Source organism: Ischnura elegans, chromosome 10, assembly GCF_921293095.1.
Source record: "Ischnura elegans chromosome 10, ioIscEleg1.1, whole genome shotgun sequence".
Classification (NCBI taxonomy): domain Eukaryota; kingdom Metazoa; phylum Arthropoda; class Insecta; order Odonata; family Coenagrionidae; genus Ischnura; species Ischnura elegans.
In genome coordinates, this window is record NC_060255.1 from 61736007 (window position 1) to 61760387 (window position 24381).

The window sequence follows — 24381 nt, forward strand, 5'->3', positions numbered from 1 at the left end:
TAATTTTACCCTTTAACTATCAATTATTTTTTCAGGGTTACTTTTCTTCTTTTCAGAATTGAGATAAAGGAATATTTTCAAATGTATCTGCTCTGGTTTAAGGAGATACGACTTCTGTGTATAAATAAATAGACAATCGATAAAAGCAAATTAAGAGTAAAAAAATATATGATTTTATGGCATCTGAAAGTTTGAAATTACTTATAAAAAGTGGGATATGTTTTTTCCTTCGCGTTGGGATGTTGAAATTTAATTACCTAAGGTGATCGCCATATTTAAATGTTCCTTTCAAATTATCGCGTTGAAAAATTGTATCACTGCCTTTCCTTTGGACCTCAAAAAGAGTCATCCAAAATAGATTGCATCAGTTGGCGGAGTCATTTTTATTAAATCCAGGTCCATTACTTTAGGATAATCACTTGTAAAACCACATCTGAAATCCCTCTCGATCAGTTATGAAGATTTTCTGTTAGGGGTTCCATAAAAGCTGCCGTACCCCAAAGCAGGCGGAGCAATACGTTCGAACCATAATTTCAATATAAAAACTTGGAATAGTACCTAGCTTAAAGAATCTTAGACCTTAAAGGTCAGATGTGAGAATTACAACTAAGGTTATGATCAAATATGCTCCCCAATGGGTATGTAAGCTAAGACTGAGACGTATTTCTTTTATAAATACAACCTACCACTTCATTAATCACAGTTGAAAGTACAGAAGTGGCTTTCGAAAAGTATAGGTATCTCAATTCTCAATTAAATATAAATTTAGTTACCATGCTTAAAGCGAATAGTCAGCCAAACGGATTGTATGACTGTACAAAATAGAGATTGAGAATGAAAAATACTGAAATTTTTACATCTATTTTTACGATAAGTATGCTTACTTTTTTTACTGCAATAATAGATTTATTGGATCTCCATTCATGAAGGTAGCTGCCCTGAAAGTTTACGCATACTTGTGAGCCTTTATTAGGACAGACCTGTCACAACATAACAAGAACTTACAAAGAGTCCTAAGACTTAAGAAAAAAATTCTCAAAACAAAATTCAACCATACAATTCTGATGAGTATTTAAAAAACTAACAAAAAACACTGATTTTTGTCCCAGTGTAGAAAATGAATAACTTTAAAATAAAATGCAAAACCATGGAAACAGAAAAAACAAAACTTTTCATTTCCGGAAGAAGAAAGAAGATAAGGTTCTAAAAGTAATAAACTAAAAACAAAGTTTCGAGAACATTCTAAAAAAGAGGTTCTCAAGAAACTTGCTCTTACCTATTGACTTTTATACCCGCTTAAACTTCATCCCCGTGCCACCCTGGCCTCGTTTGATGCTATGTCACGAGGAAATTGTAATATCTTTTCACTTCACGCGCTTAAAGCCAACTCCAATAAACCGGTAAATTTCTGCAAAGATTATGTCATATAACTACTTTACTTACGAAAATATTTTTTTCTTCTCCATTGTAAAATTTTGCATCGCTGATAGCCATAAACGTATTTTCCCTTGGCAAATATATCAAAAACCCGTCTTCAGAGATATTTTAAAAAGTTTTTGTCAAAAAAAATTCTAAACAGACAATTACCACATCATGTTGACGCCTATTGATCTTAGCCTATAGCCGTAGAAGCAAATTATACCTGCATTGGAAACTGCAAGCAACAATTAGAAAGTAAAATAGCTCAGGTGACGTAGAATTCTACATAATGGGGGTAAATTACAGCCGATTAAAGCCGATAATACAAGCATAGAAGTAAAGAAATAATTCTTCAGGTGCTGTATTTAAAGTACCGTATGCAGAAAGAACTCAAAACACGAGCTCTGAAATATCAAATATCATTCGAGATTAGAACATTCACGACTGAAGAACACTACGTAGTTTTTCTCCGGAGATAATGAATAAAAATGTATCAAAAAGAATTCTGAAATTACTGACAAACATATGGTACCAAGAGTCACAGAAGAAAATACATTGACAGATGTGATAGATAATTCGGCATGATCATATAATCATTAAATAAAATACCAGCCTAAAAATGAACCAATTTACTGCCAATAATTATTATTCACTGATATTTTATGTTTGAGAACAATTTAATTGAAATGCATGCCATATATAATAATTTAACCTGGTTGAAAACCCGAAAAGACTTAGGGATAATAAATTGCAGGGGAAACAATTACTCATATTCCACGACCTTTCAGTTTCCCTGCCACACAGACCGGAAAAAAGATAGGTATATAGATAAAGGGATTAACAAAAGTAAGCGAAATCAAATTACGCATCTCGCAAGCACTTAAGGTGATTTAAGGCTTGATCCCCAGGAAGGGAAACAATTATCCCATTTTCGGCCCAGGATGGGGTTGATTCGCTTAAATTTGAACTACTGAGTCGGCAGCGTCGTTTCACGGTGACTCAACGCCGGAAAATTCATTGCGAGAAGAATGGGAAAGAAAGGTAGCATTTAAGGTGCGGAGAAAACATTTCCCCCTATTGTAATTTCCCCAAACGACCTCTAGCCCTTTGCCATGGAAACGGATGGAATTAAAATTTCCGGAGCGACCATAAACCTTCCGAAAGTTTCTAAAACGGACACGTGGCAAAGATCCACCAGCCGTGGCGGTAGAGGAAGACCTCCCAAATGTCCTGATCATTAAAATAAATGAACCCTGGGTGGGGTATAACACCTTTCGCAGAGCATCACAGTTTCTTGGAGGGGAAGAAAAGGAAATTTCTTCGATATAATGGCATGATGGCTGAGGACTTCCCATGGAATCAAAGAGAAGTGTTTACACCGAAGGTGAAGGGAAGTTAAAATGATTCCATCTTTAACAAAAATTTGGGTGTGTAGAGAAAAAGTGGATATAGGTAGAAGGAATCTAATAAGGATTAAAGGACTCTTGGATTTTTGGAAGGTGATGACTCAATGAGCAAATCTGTTTGTCTCTTTGGCACGGAAAGCTTTATGAAAGTGTTTTATACAGTCGTTAGGCATTTAAGGGGCTGCGATGGAAAGCGGTACAGGGGTGTATATACAGAAATGAGAATTGTTATTAACGATTGTGAGTGTTTAGTCACTTTGTTTGTTGTTACAGAATTCAGTATTGTACGCAAACGTTAACAATGATAAATTTAATGGATTGAAAAGGAAAGAAGGAAAAATTATGCGCGATACTTAACGCTTCACTAAGATGAGAGAATTTTTCATCATAAATATCACAGGGTGAAGAAAAATTGTGTCACGGAGTTCGAACCCACGATGGCTAATCCCAGGATGAACCAAAATTACCAATTATGCTAAGTTTGAAAACGCACCATTTTTAAACCAAAGAAACTTTGCACCAAGCGCACCACTTTTTGGCTGCAATTTTCCCCTGTTGCTGCGCTACGAATGAGCTGTTGAGCTGCTTTGAATGCATAGTGATCTCGGACAGGCAGAGCATTCTAGGTCATGATTTGTCCATAGCATGCGGCATGGGGGAAACTCGCGGCCAGTCGGAGTGCTCGGTGCAAAGTTTTTGTAGCTTATAAATGGTGCATTTTCGACCTTAACTTCTTCTTCTTCTCCTTCCTTTCATGATTATGCTGCCAAGCCTATTCCAGCTCAATAGTACCATCTTTTTCTTGCTTTTCCAGCACTTCTCTTACCAATTGGTCGATATTCCATCACTTGTTATGGAATTCTTTCAATTGGGCATTCGAAGTATATGTTCCTTCCATCTGTGTTTGTATTTTGGTAATTTGTCACTTAACTGCCTGGACACCCCATTCTTTTCTTATTTGAGTATTTCTCCTCTAACTCTTCGACCGAAACATCATTAGTGATTTTGGCTCCTACTCGTATTAGCTATTTAGGGTTGAAGTTTCATGGCATAGCTTTTTTCCACGCGGCTAAAATGAAGAACGAAAGTCGAGGAACAAAAAACCCGCCAAATATTACTAGTACCACAAACTAAACTCATGGTATGAATAATACGTACTGTTAAATGCCTCCGTTCCGTAATATCTAGGGGCTGATATAGCAGTATCCTTGTGATATATCGTATGCTACTTTCTCTGTCTCCAAATAATCTTTTTAGAATTTTATATCTTTGCCCACCCTGTTTAACTTTACCTCGTTAGTCTTCCTCTCTGTGCCCTTCACATTCTGCACTCTCCTTAACATTTTGAACGCCTTTCTTCTTCCTTCACCTTATTTCCCCAGTGTCAGCGATTCCGTACCATGACGAAACCAAAATCTTAAATCGTTTTATTCATCCACTCACGCTAAAGCTATTATTTTAGAAATAACATTATTGCTAAATAAGTTACGCTATAATTTTCTATGCAAGTTGTGACATCATCCCTCCCGCTCAAGAATGTCTACATCAACTTAGCCTACGATTTTTGCAGTCAAAGTTTCAAAAAACCGCATGTTCACATTGTGATGAACAGGAAAAGAATTTTATACGCAATACATGGGAAAAAACACCTTGGTGCTTTACCATCTAATGGTGTTCAGAAACTACTCTCTGGTTTTCTGCCGGGCCAATAACTCCATGGCCTTTAACGTTTCGGCTTATGACTCGGGCACCTTATTGAGGGTGTATTTCCCGCCGATATTGATACCTCACGGTAACTCAGGAAACCAAACAGGAGCTTTGTAACAATAAATCCTAACTTTCTCACTTTGGTCCACGAAAATTTTACTTTACGACAAAGAATATTGAGATAATTGCAGGTGATGACAGTTGAAACGTAGGCTATTCACACCAAACGGCAGTTTAGCCAAGAAGTCTGAAACGGGAATATCCTTCCACTTGTGGAAACCTTTTCTCGACCACCTTTTACGTCAAGCTCCCCGCTGTCTCATCGTCAGGCCTATCCTCGGCACTCTTAGCACTTCAAACACACTTTGACGGAGATAATGACATCATTTAAAGCGGCCCTACTCCCCTTCAGCGTCTACCATCGAGCGACAAAGGGAAGATATCCATTTTCAACGCCTGTTGCCACGACGACGCTGAGTGGGAGAGAGGGATATCTGACAGGGAATACTATGAGAGAAAAGACACGGAAGGGAAAAAAATTCATAGAAGGAAAATTGAAGGCAAATGGACGACCTTAAAAACGAAAGAAAATAGGAGAATATAAAGAGAATCTTCTGGCTAAATATGGTGGAACTGTAAAATATTACAAAATTAAAAATTATAATCAATTCCACTGACACCCAACTTTTCCCTTAAAGACTGGTTTCAATAAATTTTTCATTTAGCCACGTGTTTCATCATGAACGCTCAAAATTTCCAAAAGTCAAACCCGAAGTGATAAATTCTAAAAGAAGTGGTTGTCTAAAAAAGATTCATAGGCTTTAAAAGGCACTCACTGACCCAGTTTTTGCAAGTGATCGTGGATTTCTGGTGGAATTCTAAAATGTTACAAATAAAAAAAATCTGAATACTTACTAAAAACACAATTCCCATTCAAGACTTAATTCAATAGTTATTGCATTCCCGTCACGTGTTTCATCATAAAAGTCCAAAATTTCACCTGAGGTTTCCAAAATTTCACCTGAATTCTAAAAAAAGTGGTTTTCTATAAGTAGTGCACAGTTATAAATAAACGCTCATCGGTCGTCACTTGACAACCATACAATGTGTATAAATCGTAGTGAAAGAAAAATTAAGGTACTCTAGGAAAATTGTCGGTATGCTTTAATTTTCCTGTTCAAAAGCTTGAAAATTTGACAATATATATTTCATTGTTGTATCTATCATCACCCTATATGCTAAGTGTTATTTTGGTCTCGTAATTGGATAAAAATTGGAATATCGGCATAATATTGTACACTGCGTTCATCATACCGAGTTTTGTAAAAATAGGGGATTGACTCGACATGAAATTATTCCTCTAGAAGATTAGCAGCTTTCACGGGAGATAATATGGACAGCCATAAGAGCCAGAGGTGAATTAGTAACGGCAAAAAGGTAAGAATTATGGGAGGAAAATGGAAAATATGCATATACCGCTTTTATTGCCTGTTGAAGATTATTCGCAGGTGTCTCTACTTAACTAATGGCAATACTTGCTTTTGCATAGCCATATGATTTTCGAAATTATTTAAAACGAGTGCTTATATACATGCAGGGATGAGGTCATGAATGAAATATGCATGATTGCAAAATATAATGAAATTTCATTCAAAACACAACTGCAGCGTTCGTCCTTAAAGGATTCATCTGATTTGTGAAAAAAGAAAAAACCAAAAGCCTATGTTTGAAAGCAGCTCAATTCCTGAAAACTTTTCGTGCCAAAACAGCAGAAATTTCCCAATTTCAATTGTGTTCGGATTATATCCTCATTTTTAATAATATCCAATCGTCACGAAACGTAAATCTGCTACTCAACTCTTACCCACTCGCAGTGGCGGATCCAAGATAGGGACAAGGGTGGGGGGCTAGGTAGGGGGGAAACCTCCTAGCGGTAGTGTGAGTCCGAATAAAATACTATTCTATCTAGTGTAAACTGGATATCCAAGGGGGGCTATATCCCCTTAAGCCCCCATAAATCCGCCAATGCGCCACTAGAGTACCGCACCACAAATGACCAAGTTATTCCAACTTATTTGTACTCCTATCATTTAAAATACAACTTTTGTAACAATAGGCACAAATGAATGGTCAGTATAATCGAATAACGGAAAATGGGACTCTATAAGATAAACTATCATTCTTTTTACCGATTAAGATGAAATTTCACTTTTATATAGGCTTTTCCACGAATTCTATGTGGTCTGAATAATGGATGTACTAGGACGGAGAACTAGCCATCAAAAGCATACGCGAATTCTTCAAAGAAAATCAAATTTAATTGCAGTGTTAATTACAGCGTGATGTGATGTATCGACAAGAATTTAGGAACCAGCCTTCAATGATTGAACTTGACGTAATTTTTTCATGAATGCATGAGAGGCAACAGGCATAATGTTTTCAATGGAACAAACTGTGAGGTTTGAAAATTAAGACAATTTTATGAAGCATAGGGAGGCAACAGAGTTTAATTTTGTCCGCAGGTGAGAGCGTAATCTGATGACCTAACATAAATGAACAAATCGATTGGGTAAGATATAATCAGCTCAATGCCCTGAGAAATTTTCCGCTCAGCAAAATATCAAGAGACATATTTTATTCACGGACAGTCCATGAAACACATTACCTTTTCCATGTATAACAAATGAATGAGCCTAAATTTCGGAATTAGGCATTGAAGCTTTATTTCATATTCATGATTCTCCTTCTGACCTTCTGCCAAGTTCGCCCTCCTCACATCCGACGATGCCTTTGTCTGCACGAATTATTCACGCTGGATACAGTCGGCATGGAGCGAGTGAGTTTCCTCAGGATAATTTGCAGGAAAAGCGTTGGCTGAAAAGAGCACCGGATGAGATGACAATGAATTCATTTATTTACTAACAGAATTAGGACTCCAAAAAATGCCGGTTTAAAAAATAAGTAAGCAATAAACCTAAATCAAGTACTTCATGATTTCAGTTTACCTCCCGGCCTTGGGTCATAATCAGAAGAACTTGCTTTCGCTCGGCCTGAGATCCTTACCTTTTACTCTTAAAAGTTCGAACAATTTTTCTCTTCCGCTTGTTCATTAAACCCGGAACCATCGAGAATAAGTTTCATAATAATTTCGTTTTTAATGGGTTTATATAAAAATAAAATTTGATTATTTTTATCACGATTTCATCATTTCAGGTACAAAAATAACTGTCAGAATGTTTTAACAGCCAAAAAAGTCAGTTTCTGATGATAAAATCTGTTACATGGTTAGGTAAAAGGAAAAAACATAAGTGGACATTTTTTAACCCTCTTTGTCCCACGGAGAAACTCGAAATAGGTTTTACCTTTAAGGGTTTGGGATATTTCTTTTTAGTGATATTATACCTACTTGAATTGTATCAAAGGAATACTAACCACGTCTTGGCTTCCAGGCTATCTGACTGATACAAGGTGTGGAATAATTGCTACCACAATGGCTTTCGTACCATTAACAAGATTTTTCACGATGCTCAAATCCCTCGTTTCCATCAATAAATACCCCCAAAAAGTAGAGACATTGAGGCGGTTGGCAAAACTTTAATATATAGAAAATTAACCGTTTATCAATTTTTCTTAAGGGTTCAGGTGATTTTGATGGGATAAATGTTTGCCACATCTCGTATCGTTCACCCAAAATATTGGTATGAGCCATTGAGTAAGTCAGCCAGTGGTCGGAAGTGAGTTTTATAGTATAGTAATTAATGTGCACTCGGAAGCATCATTCATTATTTTGCAGAAATATAACCAAAATTGCAACACACATGACGTTGAACTTGAGTTGTTTCTTGGCTGCGTCCATGTCTCATATGAAGTTAACTTCTCGATTCCATATTGCATTCACGTTATTTTCAATAGCGAGATGACTATATAATTCAAGATATGAAATAGCAAAAGACAGAAAAGGATGATAAACTCTTGAAAATGATGACTACGATACTGAGCGTTCCTAAGTTTCCCTAATATTCCAGCAAATTCATTACCGACCAAATTTATCGCTAATTTTACCCTGAATTTAGTCAGCTTGCACGATATTATTTCATATGTAACTCAATACTGATGTGATTATATTGAAATATAAGGCTAAGTACTCACTTTGTTTACTTTATTTTTATTTTTTTCTGCTGAATAGTCTTAAACTAATACACAATTTAAAGTCATAAATATTAACAGAGCAGGAAAAATATAGCACCTTTAATGTGATCACAACAGCGATTAAAAACAAGTTTGGAAGGTGGCCATAGCGGAATTTTTCACCTCTATCTGGCGGAAAATATATTCAGCACGGAGCAAAACTGAATCGCTTGATAGTCACCAGAAAGCCTTCAATAAAAGCAGCAGGGTCATTCAAAGTTATCTATTAGCTAATGGTCTGTGCTAAATATGTTTGCTTTGAGGGATGGCTTCTAATACATCAAATGGATTACATCATATTTACATCACTTGCACGACGTGAGTGCACAGTGCACATACGGCAGAGCCTCAAGCATAAAATCATCGAAGATTATATATGTGGCTGAGTCCAATTGCATATGTATATAATAAGACTAAGCAAAATAATAAAAATAAAATTCAAGATTTGCGATGGGACCACCCGCCGTACAGTCCTCACCTTGCACCTATCTACTACTTCCTCTTCTTGCACTGGAAACAGTGGATCGGTGGACAATATTTCGAAACCCTATAGGAACTCAATGACGTTGTCAATTGGTTCAGCCATCAGACGGCAAGCTTGTATGCAGAGTGGTTAAGGAAGATGGTGAAGCGGTATGAAAAATGCTTTCACGGGATCGGCGATTGTGTAGAGAAGTGAAGTAGCTTTCAAGCCAACAAAAAGTACAAATAAAAAGTGTTTCATATGATTATATTTTTTCCTGTGACCAAAAGGCCCTTACTCTATGAATATGCCTCGTATTTTGAGGAGAATTGTAATAGTGAGGGAGGTAGAATAACGATATACGATTTTATAATTACGTTACACAGCAGTGGAAAATAATTTTAGTAGTTTTTTTCAGTAGTTTTTTAGCGGTATTTCATAGCAGTCTAAAAATAGTTGTTCTTGATGTATTTCTGCCTCCAATATTCTAAATGATACTCTGAAGTTTGTATCGCCGCGCAAACCATACATTTTGCCATCTTCGAGAAGACTCATGCAGGAAAACTGTATATCCACGGTAAGCGAATCACACCCTAGGAGAGTACAGACCCCTTGTGGTCATTGTAGGTAAAATCTGGAACTGTTTGCTACCTAAACCATCCTTTCTAAAAACACTTTATTTTCTCAATATTATTCCCAAAGTTTTAAAAGAAATTTAAAAAAATCAGCTCATAAATCGGAAGATAATGAATTCGTTTCCAAAAAAAAGTACGCAAACGGTCGATTGACTCTTTTCGGTCATTTTAGCCAAGAGGAAGTAATAAACTAATGCTATGACGAAACATGCTGGATAAGAAGAGAAAACTTGAAAAAACTGCTATTGAAATAATTAAGTTAGTCTAGCAAGCAGAGATTACGTGAAGAAGGGGAAAATAAATACTTATATAAATGATATATAAATATATGTATACTAACATGATATCATTTTTATATACAATATGTTTTATTTTACGCACAATTAGGTGGATGAGCTATATTTACGTTCGAGACGTCTCAATTAAATTGAGAGGTTTCCTGGTTTTAATTGAAACACTAAATTGGGGTTCGCAACTCAGGAGATTTCTATCGCAAGTGATAAGAAGACGCAAGCGAGCCAGAAGGAAAACTTACTCCCCATTAACGTCTCTCGGTATCTCGGGACTCTAAATGAATAAAATTCCAGAAATACTTGGGAGGAAAGGATCCAATGAGGTACCTACTCCACCCATTCCTTTTCACCGTTTAGCGATGCACGGTGAAGAATCCCCCAGTTCCGAACGCCCGGAGTCTTACGTCACACTGTGCTGAATAAGATATTTCCCATCACCTGGCAAATACCGCCTCAAAAAGCAAAATGCACTAAAATGAGCTGAATTTTCAAACATTTGGTGACCTGCTATTAATATAACTTTGGAAAACGTTTGCTGTGTTGGCGAATGTTAATTTAAAAACCAATACTTTTCGCATAAACGTTGTAAAAATTGTTTTGCCATCACGAACAAAGTACGCGGGTGTTATTTAACAAAGTAAAAGAAAGTATGAATAGCTTTGACGTAATATTTCATGCCTGTTCAAGGTATTTATATCGGTCGTATTGCTATTTTTACATGATCTTTCTTATGTAACTTCCTCTGTCATCTTCTTCGTAACTGATTGAATCTTGAGGTTGAAATTTGACAGACTTCTTATTACAGGATTTGCTTGAAATTTTGCAACTTTGCTTGCTTCTGATGACAATAAAATATTCAATCGTCAGGCATTCGAAATGTTTTCCATTTTGCTTTAAATTTTTATTTGGAAAGTTACTATTAGAATTATCAATAGATGGTAATAATTTCTTATCAGTAAAAAGTTCAAGCACATTTTGATTGTTTTCAAAAATTTTTGCTTTCTTTATAATTTAAAATCAGTTATTAATAAAAGACAACATAATGAGATATAAACACGCTTTTTATAAAAAATGCATATAATGCGCTAAAAATAAAAAAACAAGCTTTTCACCCCTCGGATAATAAAAAAAGGTTACTGATTAGATAAAGAAAGATATCAGGTGCCAACCCTTACTCGCCTCACAGGCTCTTCCAAGGGCATGGGAAGTCCTGATAAATTTTTTCAACACTCACGTTTTATTTTTCGAGTGATAAAAAGCATAGTTTATGACTTACTAGTGCATTATTCAATCGTCTTGAAAAAAGCGCGTTCCATATCATCAAATTAATTATCTCGTTTTTGTTCCTTCTAACTTTAATTGGCTTTTGAGTTTCCTGTCATCAGATTTGAACAAACCTTTATTACCTATTACTGGTGATAAACTCACTATTATTAGTGATAACCTCGGGACACATTACAATTCAGTGGAGTACTCACATTTCGATGACTGCGAAAAGTATGATATGGTATCTAGAGGAGTTGACGAAAAGCTAAAATTATTTTCAAAATTAGTTAATGGTGGGTGAAAGAAGGGAGGGAAAACTAACGTCGGCATTTACCTGAACTTAACGAAATGGTGCCAAGGAGACCATGACTAAACGTCCCATCCGACGGACGATGTGCTGAGCCGGAAGTATCCTCTGTGGAATACTCAAGCAAGGACCAAGCAGTCCCTGATCGGGAAAAGGACGCGGGTCCTCGGGGTGAGAAGCCGACTCCACTCTAGCAACCACTCCAACCCGATCCCTCAACGAAAAGTATCTCTACTGCTAGGAACTAGGTCGAATCAAATCCATCCTTTAAGCAGAGGAAGCTGCGTAAGTTAAATGACTGGGATATGAGTAAAGAAAACGGTAAGGATGTCTGTGTTGGCACGCATCCCATTCGTGTTAGTTAAGAGGAAAATACTTTGAAAAGAGTACCTTAATGGCTCTTCTTTCATGTATGAAATTAACGAATGGTCCACACAGAGTTTGCATCTCTCCATTTTCAAACTGATTCTTATCTTCCCTTACTTTCATATAATTTTTTATCACACTAATTGCTCCTGATTTCAGTGCACCCGCGTAAGTCATTTTCAAAAAAAAAAATTCATTTGCGATTGGAAAAATATATAATTTGCGAAAAAGCTTCGACTTGGCGAACATTCAAGATATTTCAACTTTTTTTCGTCAAAAATCTATTAAGAGAAGTAACCTAACAGACAACGTATGATATCGAACATTAAAGGCATAGGAGTGTACTTAATCGATAGCATTGTACCTCGTTCGATGGTGGCATTCTAAGAATCATTATTCAATCAGCGCTCTCAGTCCTGATGGCTCTGAGATATTTCTATTTAGATTCACCAGTCATATTTGAAACCTTAAACAAAAGGTTTCATATTTGAACATCAAATGGGGAGGGACGCTTAAATGTAAAACTCGTTAACCATGTAAAGTAATATTAACAAGTCAATTCAGTACCAATTATTAGGATAAATCTTCATTTTTGTCATGCAAATTACATTTTAAACCGAATACTACTGGAATCGCATCATTTGATTATATTGGTAGGAATACTTAATATAAAGTCAACACATGGAGGAAACATTTGTTGGCTGTATTTTCATTAGTTTTTGTTATTCAATTTAGTTATAAATGTTATTGCATTCATGGTGGTAGTATCAAAAGATTTCTAAAACTCATTATGCAACAATCAAGCATTATAATTTCCACTGAAATTTTATTTTAAATCGTGCAACCCGTTTAAAATAAGATTTACGCGGAAATTACTAAGTTTGACTTTCTCTCATGAATGATTAATATTTCTACTGCCTTATTCCCTAAAAAATCAATCAGGTTTCTTAAAAATATTGCTGACACAAAACATATTCGACGTTCACCGTGCGCATTCCACAGTCAATGTCGCACAGTGAAGAACGCATGGAGTAAATGATTCCCAAAGCAAAGCGTCCGAGGGTATAATATTTTATGCTTCCACAGGCTGGCTCCTCGAGTTGCATTCTCAACCAACGGCGTTAGCTTTGGTAGGAAACGTAGCTCTATGCGCTATTTGTTGGCACAGCAAACATCACCGAGAGCACGCATCTGTTCGATGTAAAGGGCTGCTAGTGGTGCGTAATTGCTAATTCAGAGGGACCCTTATTCCGTAGAGCATCGGTTAAGCCTAAATCACACGATCATTTTTTTTCGTCGCGAAAGTAATCACTATCGCGATCACTTTTCCCGTCGCGAAAAGCAATCGCTCTTGTGATCATTTTTCTGAATCACACGGTCACTCCCGCCGTCGCTTTTCGCATCATTTCCAATATCACAGCTCGTTGTCATAGGACCCTCATCACGAAATTATATAGCGTGTTTGTTTATTTATGCCGTTCCCACATTTGTCAAACGTGGCGCTGCAATCACACCATACGGTCATGCGTTCCGATTGGCTGATATGGGGTTTTAGTGACGGTTTTAGCGACGGAAAAAGCGACCGGACGAGTGATGAAAAATAGCCATGGGAATCCACATCGCGATCGCGATCGCGAAAAACAATTGCCGCCGACGATCATTTTGCGCAGAGCTCGCGATAGTGATCACTTTCGCGACGAAAAAAAATGATCGTGTGATTCAGGCTTTAGCAACCGAGGTGAGCATTCAGCTCTGCTTTCAATCTCCAACCAGAAAATAAATTCAGCGACGGAATAATTCATACATTATGAAAAATGAAAAGGAAGAAACTTAGTGCTTTCACATGATGACGTCTTACGTTGAAACCATGGCCGTGTAAATAATTGAATAAATATTTCCTATGAAAGCACTGTTTCTTCTTTTTCGTTTTTCACAATGAATAGCTTTCACAAAGTTATGCCTAAAACTACTAATTCATATTTATTAAAATGATTGGCCCAAAATAATTTTATTCCAAAAATCCAATTCTAATTTGTTATTTTCTATTCGCATTGAGATCTCAGCATCAACAAATTCAGTCAATTTTATTGATCCTACATTCCATACGTTATACCACCGTATGGAGCTTTTTTAGATACAATACTAATTCAACACAATGTTTGATTTCCAGTTCAGTTTGCTCAGAAAACAACCGTTGATAACATTATATTTTCTATTTTATGGCCATTTTAAATGTGTAATTAATTATAAAAATTTGTCCATGAAGCAACGCCAAAATATGGTAGGAAAAAAACATCTCAACATCACTTATTGCAAAACTTAATTGAATTTTTTTATCAATATTGATCCTATAAAATCACTGTAAGCTTTTTCTCTGTAACTTTTCCGTTTATTTAAACCTGGAGCCAAAAATCTAAGTTTTACATTTCAATGGTTTTCATTTTATTTTTTGAAATAGTTCATTGTCTATGCGAGAGCATATTACGCTTCAATTTAAAATTCATTCTATAAAAGTGATTCCATAATAACCAACTCTACCCATTGTAGTCTGCTTTAATTTTTTTATAAATTTGGTTAGATATACCTATCTAATTAAGAATAGAAAAAGCTTTAGCCGTATAAGGCATACGAAGGAGCGAATTCAAAACCAGTCCCCACCGAAAATCCTTCCGATTGACTCATTAAACTCACCGGATATAAATGTAAACACTTCTGTTCGTTATAAATTATCCCCAGTTCATCATCAAGGAATTTATATCACTTAATTCTTGATTTCAAAACATGGTAAACTTGATAAATCATTCATTCGTTCAAAACGAAATATAACTAAATTGCCCATTACATGGAACAAGGTTAATGGTTGCGTGTCTGTAAAATTGGGAAAAAATGCAGAAAATCGCGTGTCCATGGATAATTCTGAAGAAGTGAACCATACACTAAACAAACTTACCCAACGATGGTTTCAAAAAGCCTCAAGATAGATTTTAGAGTAGGTGATTTCACCACTTTGGTTTTATTAAGAAATATTTTATATCGAATAAAACCATGGAGTCAAAGGATATTTACATATCTTAACTTCCACAATACGCTCCGCTTCATTGCCTTCTCTGACTGCCTCAATTAACTTAGTCATTGGTATGAGCGCATAATGTGAATCGTTACACGTACCAATAATAATAATTTATTAATAATTACTGCAAACTTATAACTGATGATTTCAGGCTTATCTGTTCAAACCCTTTCCATTTTGGAAAAAAATTAAAGTGTTAACTTTTTTAGCTTCATAAATATATTTGAAAAAGCACGACCCGGGCTTCTTCACTTAATTACATCGTCAGTTACATCGATGAAAAAAGGAGATGTATGCTCGCAATGAAACTATGTTATGAAACCAGGGTCGTTCTTTTTCAAATATATATGTGACCATAACAAAGTTTGATCTTTCATTTTCTACAGAATTTGCCCTTTTAGCAAAATTTTTAATAGCACTTACCTGTATGCCATTTCTGAAGAAAAATTTATAAAAGGGTTAGTATTGCTTAGTTTTTACATGCATTTTCCCAAGTATTTATAAAATCGAAGAATTTTACGTATGATAGGGGGCGGGGTGGGTTAAAAATGGCCGAAAATGTTCATTCCTAATACTTGAACATTTCCTTACCGCTAAAAATACGAGTAATATATTTACGAGTCCTCGTATATATATTCCAACTTAATGTTTGCATACAACATATATTTACATAAGTAATTGGGAACTCAAGTTGAAGGTTAGTTTGACATTTGACCGTTTAGCTCCACTAGAAATTATGAAAGGAATGTAAAATTGAAGCGAGGATTTATACTTGAAGTAGGTAGAAATTGCCTGCATGTTATACTTACAGTAACATAATAATTAATTCTGATTTTCACCGCAAACAAAATGTAGAATGAAAGCAAAACCCAATAGTCATCATGCGCCTACTTTTTCCTGAAATTTTTTTTAAGCCAAATAAAGAATTATTAAATTCCCACATTTTTTTTCGACTAACGCAAGGGAAAAAGGTGATCGAATTTTCCGTAATTTCATGGATGTTGCCACAGTAGTCAGTTTTCTATGATGCCAGTCATTTTTTAAAATAACTGCCTGCCTCTTAGAGGCGAATTTAACCTGAGCAGTAAGCACCGAGTATCTCATCCATACTGTGGTAGATGCATGTAAATACATTGGTGAATAGTGAAAGCATAATATAAAGTATTGTTGAAAGTTAAAGATTGGAGGACATATCTTTAGAGTAGGGGAAAATATCATGACCCAAAATTCAGAAGGATTGAGGGTGATTACTATTTATTTAATTGTTATTGTTAGAGACACTTGATACCATAGAGAGAGTTATCAAGACTGGTTCCTCTTATTACTAAGGTAATTACAAAAAAATCTGGTTTCCTTCTTCATAAATAACGTACATAGTGTTTATATACACTCCATCTGCATGATAAATAGCAATATTGACTTTATTATGATGATGGTGCTGGTTGATAGAAGCTCCTCGTGATTGTCGTTGTTGTTATTTCTATGCGTAATTGGTCTCCGCAGATAAAATATGTTATTTATTATGTGTAGGTACTGAAATAAAACATGCGGGAAATGTCTATCTGCTTCATCGTGCACTGAATGCTTACATATAAAGTTCCTTTTTATAGGCTTAAGATGAACTATGCTGTCGAATGTTGTCCAAACTAACCATGAACTTGAATTATTAAATGATTCAAATAAATATATGATTAACTTCATCTGGTTTTTTCACCATATCTCATCTAATACTGTTGAATTTATCATTATCTAGGGTTATTCAGTGCATCTCAATCCTTGTTAATCTTTTCGATAGAAAAGAAACGGGTAAGAAGGGGAGTAAAATTTCTTGATCTTTCCTTTTACTCGTCGTATCCGTCCTCCGAAGAACTTCATCGAGAGAGAATATCTGTTCTCGGGGATCTCTCCTTTTCCGGCTCCACCGCGTCAATCTACTCGGATCCCTCACCGATATATATTAATCACTTTGCCGCTTCCCACACGGCCCCTCTTTATCCCCCATCTCATTTCTCATTCCCTTTAATTAACCTCCACTCTTCCAAATAGCATCCCTCCGTCAATCCCCCGGCGAAGTCCTTCCTTTCACGCACTCTTCCCTTTCGCGTCAGTTACACCTTACTTCGCCTTTCATCTCACTCCTCAAGACTTCCTTCATTTCGTAGCATTACCTGATGGTTGCAATAGCAGTTCTATCCTATTTTCTCCTCAGTACTTTACACAGAGGTAGTAGAGTCTTGATTTAGGTAATTTACTGAGATACATTTTGGTATGGATAAATGGAAAATATCGCAGGAAATTTTCCAATACGCGAAAAAAAGGTTCATAAAAAAATATGACACTTTTTTAAAACCACGATAGGGTAATAGATCGGGCTAAAGTAAATGTTTCCTGGTTAAGAGACAAATCCAAGCTCCATAAGAATAATTATATCATTGCTCACTATTACGGAGAAATGTAGCAAAACATTTGGCGGTATACTTACCACTGTACTTGCACCATAGCTATTCATTGCATTTGGATGCGAATATATGGACCCTATTCCCAATCTCGTTTTAAATGAATGCCTAGTGATCTTTATTAACAAGAAGTGATTGCTCTATTTACAACTAACATGGCTAATAAACCTGGAAGATGTGACATGAGGGCCCGTGAGCAAGATAAAATATCAAAACTGGAGACTCTATTCCAAGATTCATCCTTTTTCCTCTTACTCATTACACTCTTATGCAGTGATGGCCATTGATGGATCGAATTTAATTACGCTAGTTTTCTAGCTGCTTTAGGGAATAAATAATTTGAGCTCATAAAACACTTAATGTAATTAACCAAATACTTCATCCAGAAGGACCATCAAAAAAGATATTTATGATCGTTTCATGAAGACGCTAACCCTATTCCATATTAAACGATATGCATTATGCAAATGCCTGCCAGATACGACTGCATTCAAAATAGCTAAAAAGCTAAACGCTAAAAAAACTAACTTTCCCTCAGGCATAAAGTTTTCCTTTATCAGCATAACCTCAAATAGATTGAAAACTTTTTGAGGAAAGTGCACAATTTTTATTTAGTTGGACAGTACTCGAGGAGGGGTATAAGCAGCTGAAGTTGCATTCCAGCCGCAGAGAACAGAATATTGAGTAGAAGGTGTGAACAATAAAGCAATCGATATCGCCACTACGTTGGCGAACTGATTCCGAAATGTGACGAGCCCTACAGTAGGAGATATCTGTGATTGATACTTAATTAGAAAAACTTTTCCACCATTCTGCAAAATTAAGCTGCAATATCATTCAGTAAATAATAACTCAGGCATATTGGGTACTTAAATAGGAAGGGCCAAATTTTGAGATAAATTCGGAATAGAGTAAGTACAACTCATGCAAAAACAGATAATTTGCATAAAAGGGATGCTAGAAACTTTATCTAAAAAAGTGTGAAATTATTAAGACAAGATAGTGGAGTTTTAACCAATTGCGTACCTCACTCCTAAGTTATAATGCAGGCTCTGATGTAATAGGGGCCTTATTTAAATTTATTTTAGATAGCTCTCGTATTTTATGTTTATCACCTTGTCATGATGTTAATTATCCAATTCATCAATCTACCACGACGTAGTTCCTGGCTGTAACTCAACTTTAAACACATGTCTAAATATGCTATGCAGCCAGGTAAGAATCGAATCTTCGTTTAAAGCGAATATTTTTCTTATATTCTTTCTCTTTGCAAACCGCTGCCAAAACCAAATTAACCAAAAATATGAAATGCTGCATTTCATACTATTTTAGTTTGAATTTTGGAAATACTTTATGGCTTTAAAAAAACGTTTTCCTAGAGAAGAAAAGCAATTTTAACACATTTTTAATATAATATCACAATTATTAAGACAGGCGAAATTTATAACATAGGTAATCTAATCATAGAAGCTATATTTGGAACCAGAAAGCGTCATTCTAATTACATATACAATGATAACACTCCATTAACTGAATTTCATTTTATAGGAACTTAGAATTATAGAATATACGGAGACGATCACACAAATTACCTGGTAGGGGTATTCTGCAAGAGAGTATCTTCAAAGGACATCCTCAGGCCAAAAAAATAAGAAGCACGGGATTCCTTATAGGTATATGTATAGGCATTCAGCTACCTCAAGGAATAGGAAATCTCGAAACATGCATTTTTCGAACTACTAGATGAATATGTGGCTACGATCAAAAAAGTAGGTACACCACTATAGAGAGAAGAATATTCGTAGCATGAGGATGACAGGAGGTACAGCTTAGCATTGAAATTTCAAAATTTTCCGCTAGGATTTAGTAAGTAGTAATTTTTGCTCAATCATAGATTTCACGAGCTTTCTTGGATTCTCAGAACCTGCGTGCTCGCTGATGAACACAAATGGATAGAGTAATACGAATAAATGAAACGCTGAGGAGAGAAAAGTGTGTCTCTGGACGTTCCGTACGAAAATTTCGACTTTAATAATTAATGACGACCCCCCGTATTAATTCCTACGCCCTCACAAAGAGAAAAAAATAATTCGGTGACCTCGATGACGCAGGACAAGAGATAAATAGGGAGAGCAAGAAACGTGTGAGGACTTCAAAAGGACGGAAAAGAGGCCGTATTCATTCACCAAATGACATGAAAGCATATCATATAAAACGGAGAGAACCTATGCTAAGATACCAGGTTCAGCTGGTCAAATGTCAGCATGAAGACAAGAAATTGCTCTGAATTCGGTTAGTTTCACTCAATATTACAAAGTTGAAACGTGACGGTTAGTTTCTTGGCTACTCAATTAATGCGTAATAGCCAGAACCAGTGAGACCACTCTCCCTCGCTGCAGCAGATATATTACAACTATTACTAAGCGTCAGAATTTGCATTTCTCTTCTTCAGTTCCTTTTCTCCCTATTTTGCAGGTAAAAAGTGAAGTCTACTTTGACAGACAGCAGTATGAAATATGATTTGATTCTTTCCCGCCGAATTATGTGGGTAAATTCTTCTCAGGATTCAACAGAGTTAATTTTTCCACAATGGCCAACGTATCAAGTCCCGAGTCGGGGATTAAAACATTCGCCACTATGGAAAAATTAACCCGGTGGCAATCCTGAGAAGAGTTTACCCACGATGACAGTATGGCTCATTTCCGGCCTCGGTGGTGGCGGGTAAAGTCCTCGTCTGCCAAACCGAAGAAATCCCGGTTTCGAGTCCCACCTGGGTAAGTTACCCTTATCCAGGGCATGGGCGTTTGTGAATGTCCTTCATTGTTAATATTTAATTCCCCATTGTAAAGGCTGTAAATGTGCTGTTTATGGGGTAATGGAAATAAATAAATTCTTTTAAAATGAGACTTCGTCGAATGAGAACTCACGAGAAATGAAAGCATAGTACCGTTCCTCTCCTATCCGTCCACTTCAACTTTATATAAAATGACAAAAGATGAGAGATAATATCAAACCATCCAAATATCAAGCAGCTTCTCCCGAGTGAAGGCAGAAGTAAATTGGTAGGGTGTCCTCCCAAAAGATGTTCCTCCGCCACTCTCTGAGGAGAGAAGATTTTTGGCGGGAATTTTCGGGGGGAAAGACGTCGGGGGTGCGATCAGCTAGAAACTCGAAGACACTGCTGGACTCGACAACATATATATGTAATATATATATAAAGGTATATACGGAGGCCTTAGGAGTGAGACCAAGTTAAGCGTGAACGTGAATCGAAGTGTGCACCTGACGAGGAGGAAATTAGACGAGAGGGGGAGACTGACGTGCTTAAAGCAAAGTGGGGGACACCAGCCATGAAGTTCCCCATAGGGAGAAGGGGAGGAGGAGCCAAGACGACGATTGAAGGGAGGAAATAAGTGAAGGGATAAAAAAATAATTGAAGGCGGGACTGGATCAAAGGAGAGGTTAACGCTATAGTAGAGTAGGTAGACTGGGACCTTTTTTACAGTCTTTATATCAACTCACCAACCTGTCTGTTTGTTTGTCTGGTACAAATCTTGTAACTCAAATTTGACTCACTTCCTGTGAAGCAAAAACGCTGAAATTTTGCACACTTCTTCATTTCCGATGACAATACATGAAAATATAACTTTTTCTCTCCAACCCCCCTTTAACCACCCCCCAGTCAACCCCCCCCAAAACATGTTTTTGATCTAAGAAGTTCCAAATGGTCGATTTTCGTGTTTCGTGGCATTTTTAACATAGGGGTAGGCATTTAAAAGCATAGGGGTGGCATTTTGAAACATAGGGGGCTTACCATTCACTGAAAATTTAATAAATATAGTGACTTTTTTAATACGTCACTTTTGGTTTTTCGGGGTCACTGAGTTTTTTTGCTTTGTGTCATATATAAACGTTGCTCATCCCCTGTAATCTAAATATAAAGGCTGGTTTAAAAAAAAATTTTTTTATAAGAGCTTATTCTAGGCATATAGACGAAGCGAGAAAAAAATTATTAGTGACTTCATTTTACTTAATTTTATTTTTTTCCGGTCCGAAGTGGCAAGAACGCCTCCTCTTCCTCAAAACCAATTTTTTATTTCTTTTTAAGATCATTCTAGACTGGGAACTCATTCTGGTACATAGTTGTGGAAAAGATATAAATTAGATAGGCATACAAAAGTTCTGCTCCTATAAGCGTTACTTTAAAGACAAGAAAATATAATAATATTTATAACTAGAATGTTGCTTGAAATTTTGGTCATAAATTCAAAATGTACTTGAATGATATGAGGGGAAATTCTCATAATTTTTTCCGTACCGTGAATATAAGCGCCAAAAAAGGTCTCATTAACAGTGAGTTGAATTTTACTAAATTTAAGGAGTTTCAAATAATGAATTTAAGAAATTGATTATGTGAATGTTGCTGTTTTCCATAAATAAGAGGACATACACGTCGTGCTCCGTTAACAAATGGCATTTCAGGGCATTTCGCTCATAATTAGCCATCAGAGAAGAGAGGAGAGCATCATACGCTCCTCTAAACGTGACAGCAGAAGATCCTCTCATTTTCAGAGTCCGCTGTAGTGGTTTACGATATGTATTTGCCACGCCATGAAACCGTATGTCTGACGTGAACCTCAATCATCGTTAGTTCCAGCTGAGTTGCCAAAGCGAAGAAAGCATTCCGCCAAAAGAAAGACCTACTAATAGCTAGAAAAGTTTATCAGAACTCACCTTAGGAGTCTCCTCCTCAACTGAACTGAGAAATGGACTTAGACAGAAGCCGAGAAATCTCGGGTGGAGACTTTCTTCAGCAGTGTTGCCACAGAGGAATAATAATGATCAAATGCATCGAGCAAATAAGTAGAGAGGAAGTTCGAAGAAGAGTATAAAAGAATAGAAGCTTACTGAAAACCTTGAGAAGGTGATATAATTATTTAACCGGCCATGTCTTGAGGTATGATGGCCTTATGAAGACAATATAGGAGGGACAAATGGAAGTCAATACGCACAATTAAGGCCTAGAATGAAATACATGGAGCTGATAAATAAAGGTGTGAATTAAAAGGGAAAACGAAGGAGTGAAAAGAGTAGCCAATAGGAGAATAGACCGTAAAGCGTCAAATCAAAGATGATTAGTGATTGTCAAGTAAGGTTGTTGACCATAGATAAAACTTATGCATGTGTCTCTAAGACAAGGAATACCTTGGACGATAGACAGGGTTTCACAGCAGCTGTAATCCAGGGGAAAAAAGCAAACCTTGGCACTAAATTTGCAACGGCCCATTGTTTTTATACGAGAAGATCATTAAAATAAAGTTTTTACTATTGTTTTCCCGTAATTTTCTGCCATGCTCGTTACACAACACCAAAAATATCCGTAAATTATGACCCAATTTAATTATTATCCTTAAATAAAAGTGTAGTAGAACATTGCAGAATAATTCTGCTCCTTAAGTAAAAGCTGGAGACAAATTCAGGTTAGAAGGGAGGACTGCCAGTAGTCCCTCGCAATAAAGAAAAATATATGGACCATAAATCGTTGCGGGATCCGGAGATCGGCCAATGAGGGTGAGTCTAGCTTAGAATATGTTTTTCCCTCATTTGCCCGCGTAAACGTGTATGTAAGTTTCCTATAGATTTAGGGTTGAGAGAAGCTGAAAACGCCAAGCATTAAGTTCTTGTGGGAAAGGGAGAGGGGACGAGAGATCACGCCTGAAGGAACAAAATAAATGGAGGGATAAAAAAAGTATTAAAGACGGGGTCGGATCAAAGGCGACGCTAGCGCCAGAGTTGAATAGTTAGTCTGGGGCTTGAGTTTTTCTCCAGACATGTGCAGAGCCAGCAAGAGTACACTGTGCCTCGGACTAAGGAAGCTAAGAGCGAATTCATCCCGTTACCGCTTTGCTGCGGCAGTTTATTTTGCAAGTTTTAGAGGGAAAATTAGTTTTATATCGATAATTGGTAAAACTTCTCATCGCTATGCCACATAATTTTGGTTGATAACGATATGCGAGGAAGGTACGTCTTCAATACCGTTGACATTCGGCCCTCGCGTAATTATGGACGAGTTGGGGAAAAAGAGAAAATTAGCTAATTGTTCCTCTTACGAAAGAGAGTGATAGAAGGCAAGGATAGTCGGTAGAACGTAAATGCAGATAAGTTTTACACCAATTTTTCATGCAGTTTCTCGTACAGACGGAAATTAATCTTTTCCTAAAGTTTAAATGGTAAAATTGAAAGAACTCAAGGTATGGTGTAGTCCACGTGTACCTAAACTGGCGATCTATTGAACTTCTACCGACTAAGGAAGTACAATCTTGATCTAGCAGTCCTATTTCCGTTAAATACCGATCAGAAGGCTCCATAAAAATGCTTGAATTAAGTTTATTTCTTCCTTCCTCAACAAAAAGGATAAACTCGACAGGCTATTCGAAGCGGAAATGGAGACGTTGGGAAGAAATGCATACAGATGCAAACGCGAGGGTTGCTAGCTATAAGGGGGCCGCGTGACCCCTAGATGCACCCAGTGGATAGCCAATGAAATTACACAGTTATCAATAAAATGTGGAGTATAATTGGGGATAAAATTGAAAGACAAGGCCTCGAGGATGACCAAGAGATAATTATTCGAGGTATAAAAAGAAAGACATAAAAGATAGATAAATATCATCAGGCAACAGATGAAGATAAGCGAAGTTCCACCAAGAAAAATCATTCGACTTGACGGGGAGTCAAACACGGATCGCTCGATTTCCGTATGGAGGCTTTAGCCAGTGAAGCTACCGAAGATTCAATCCTCTCT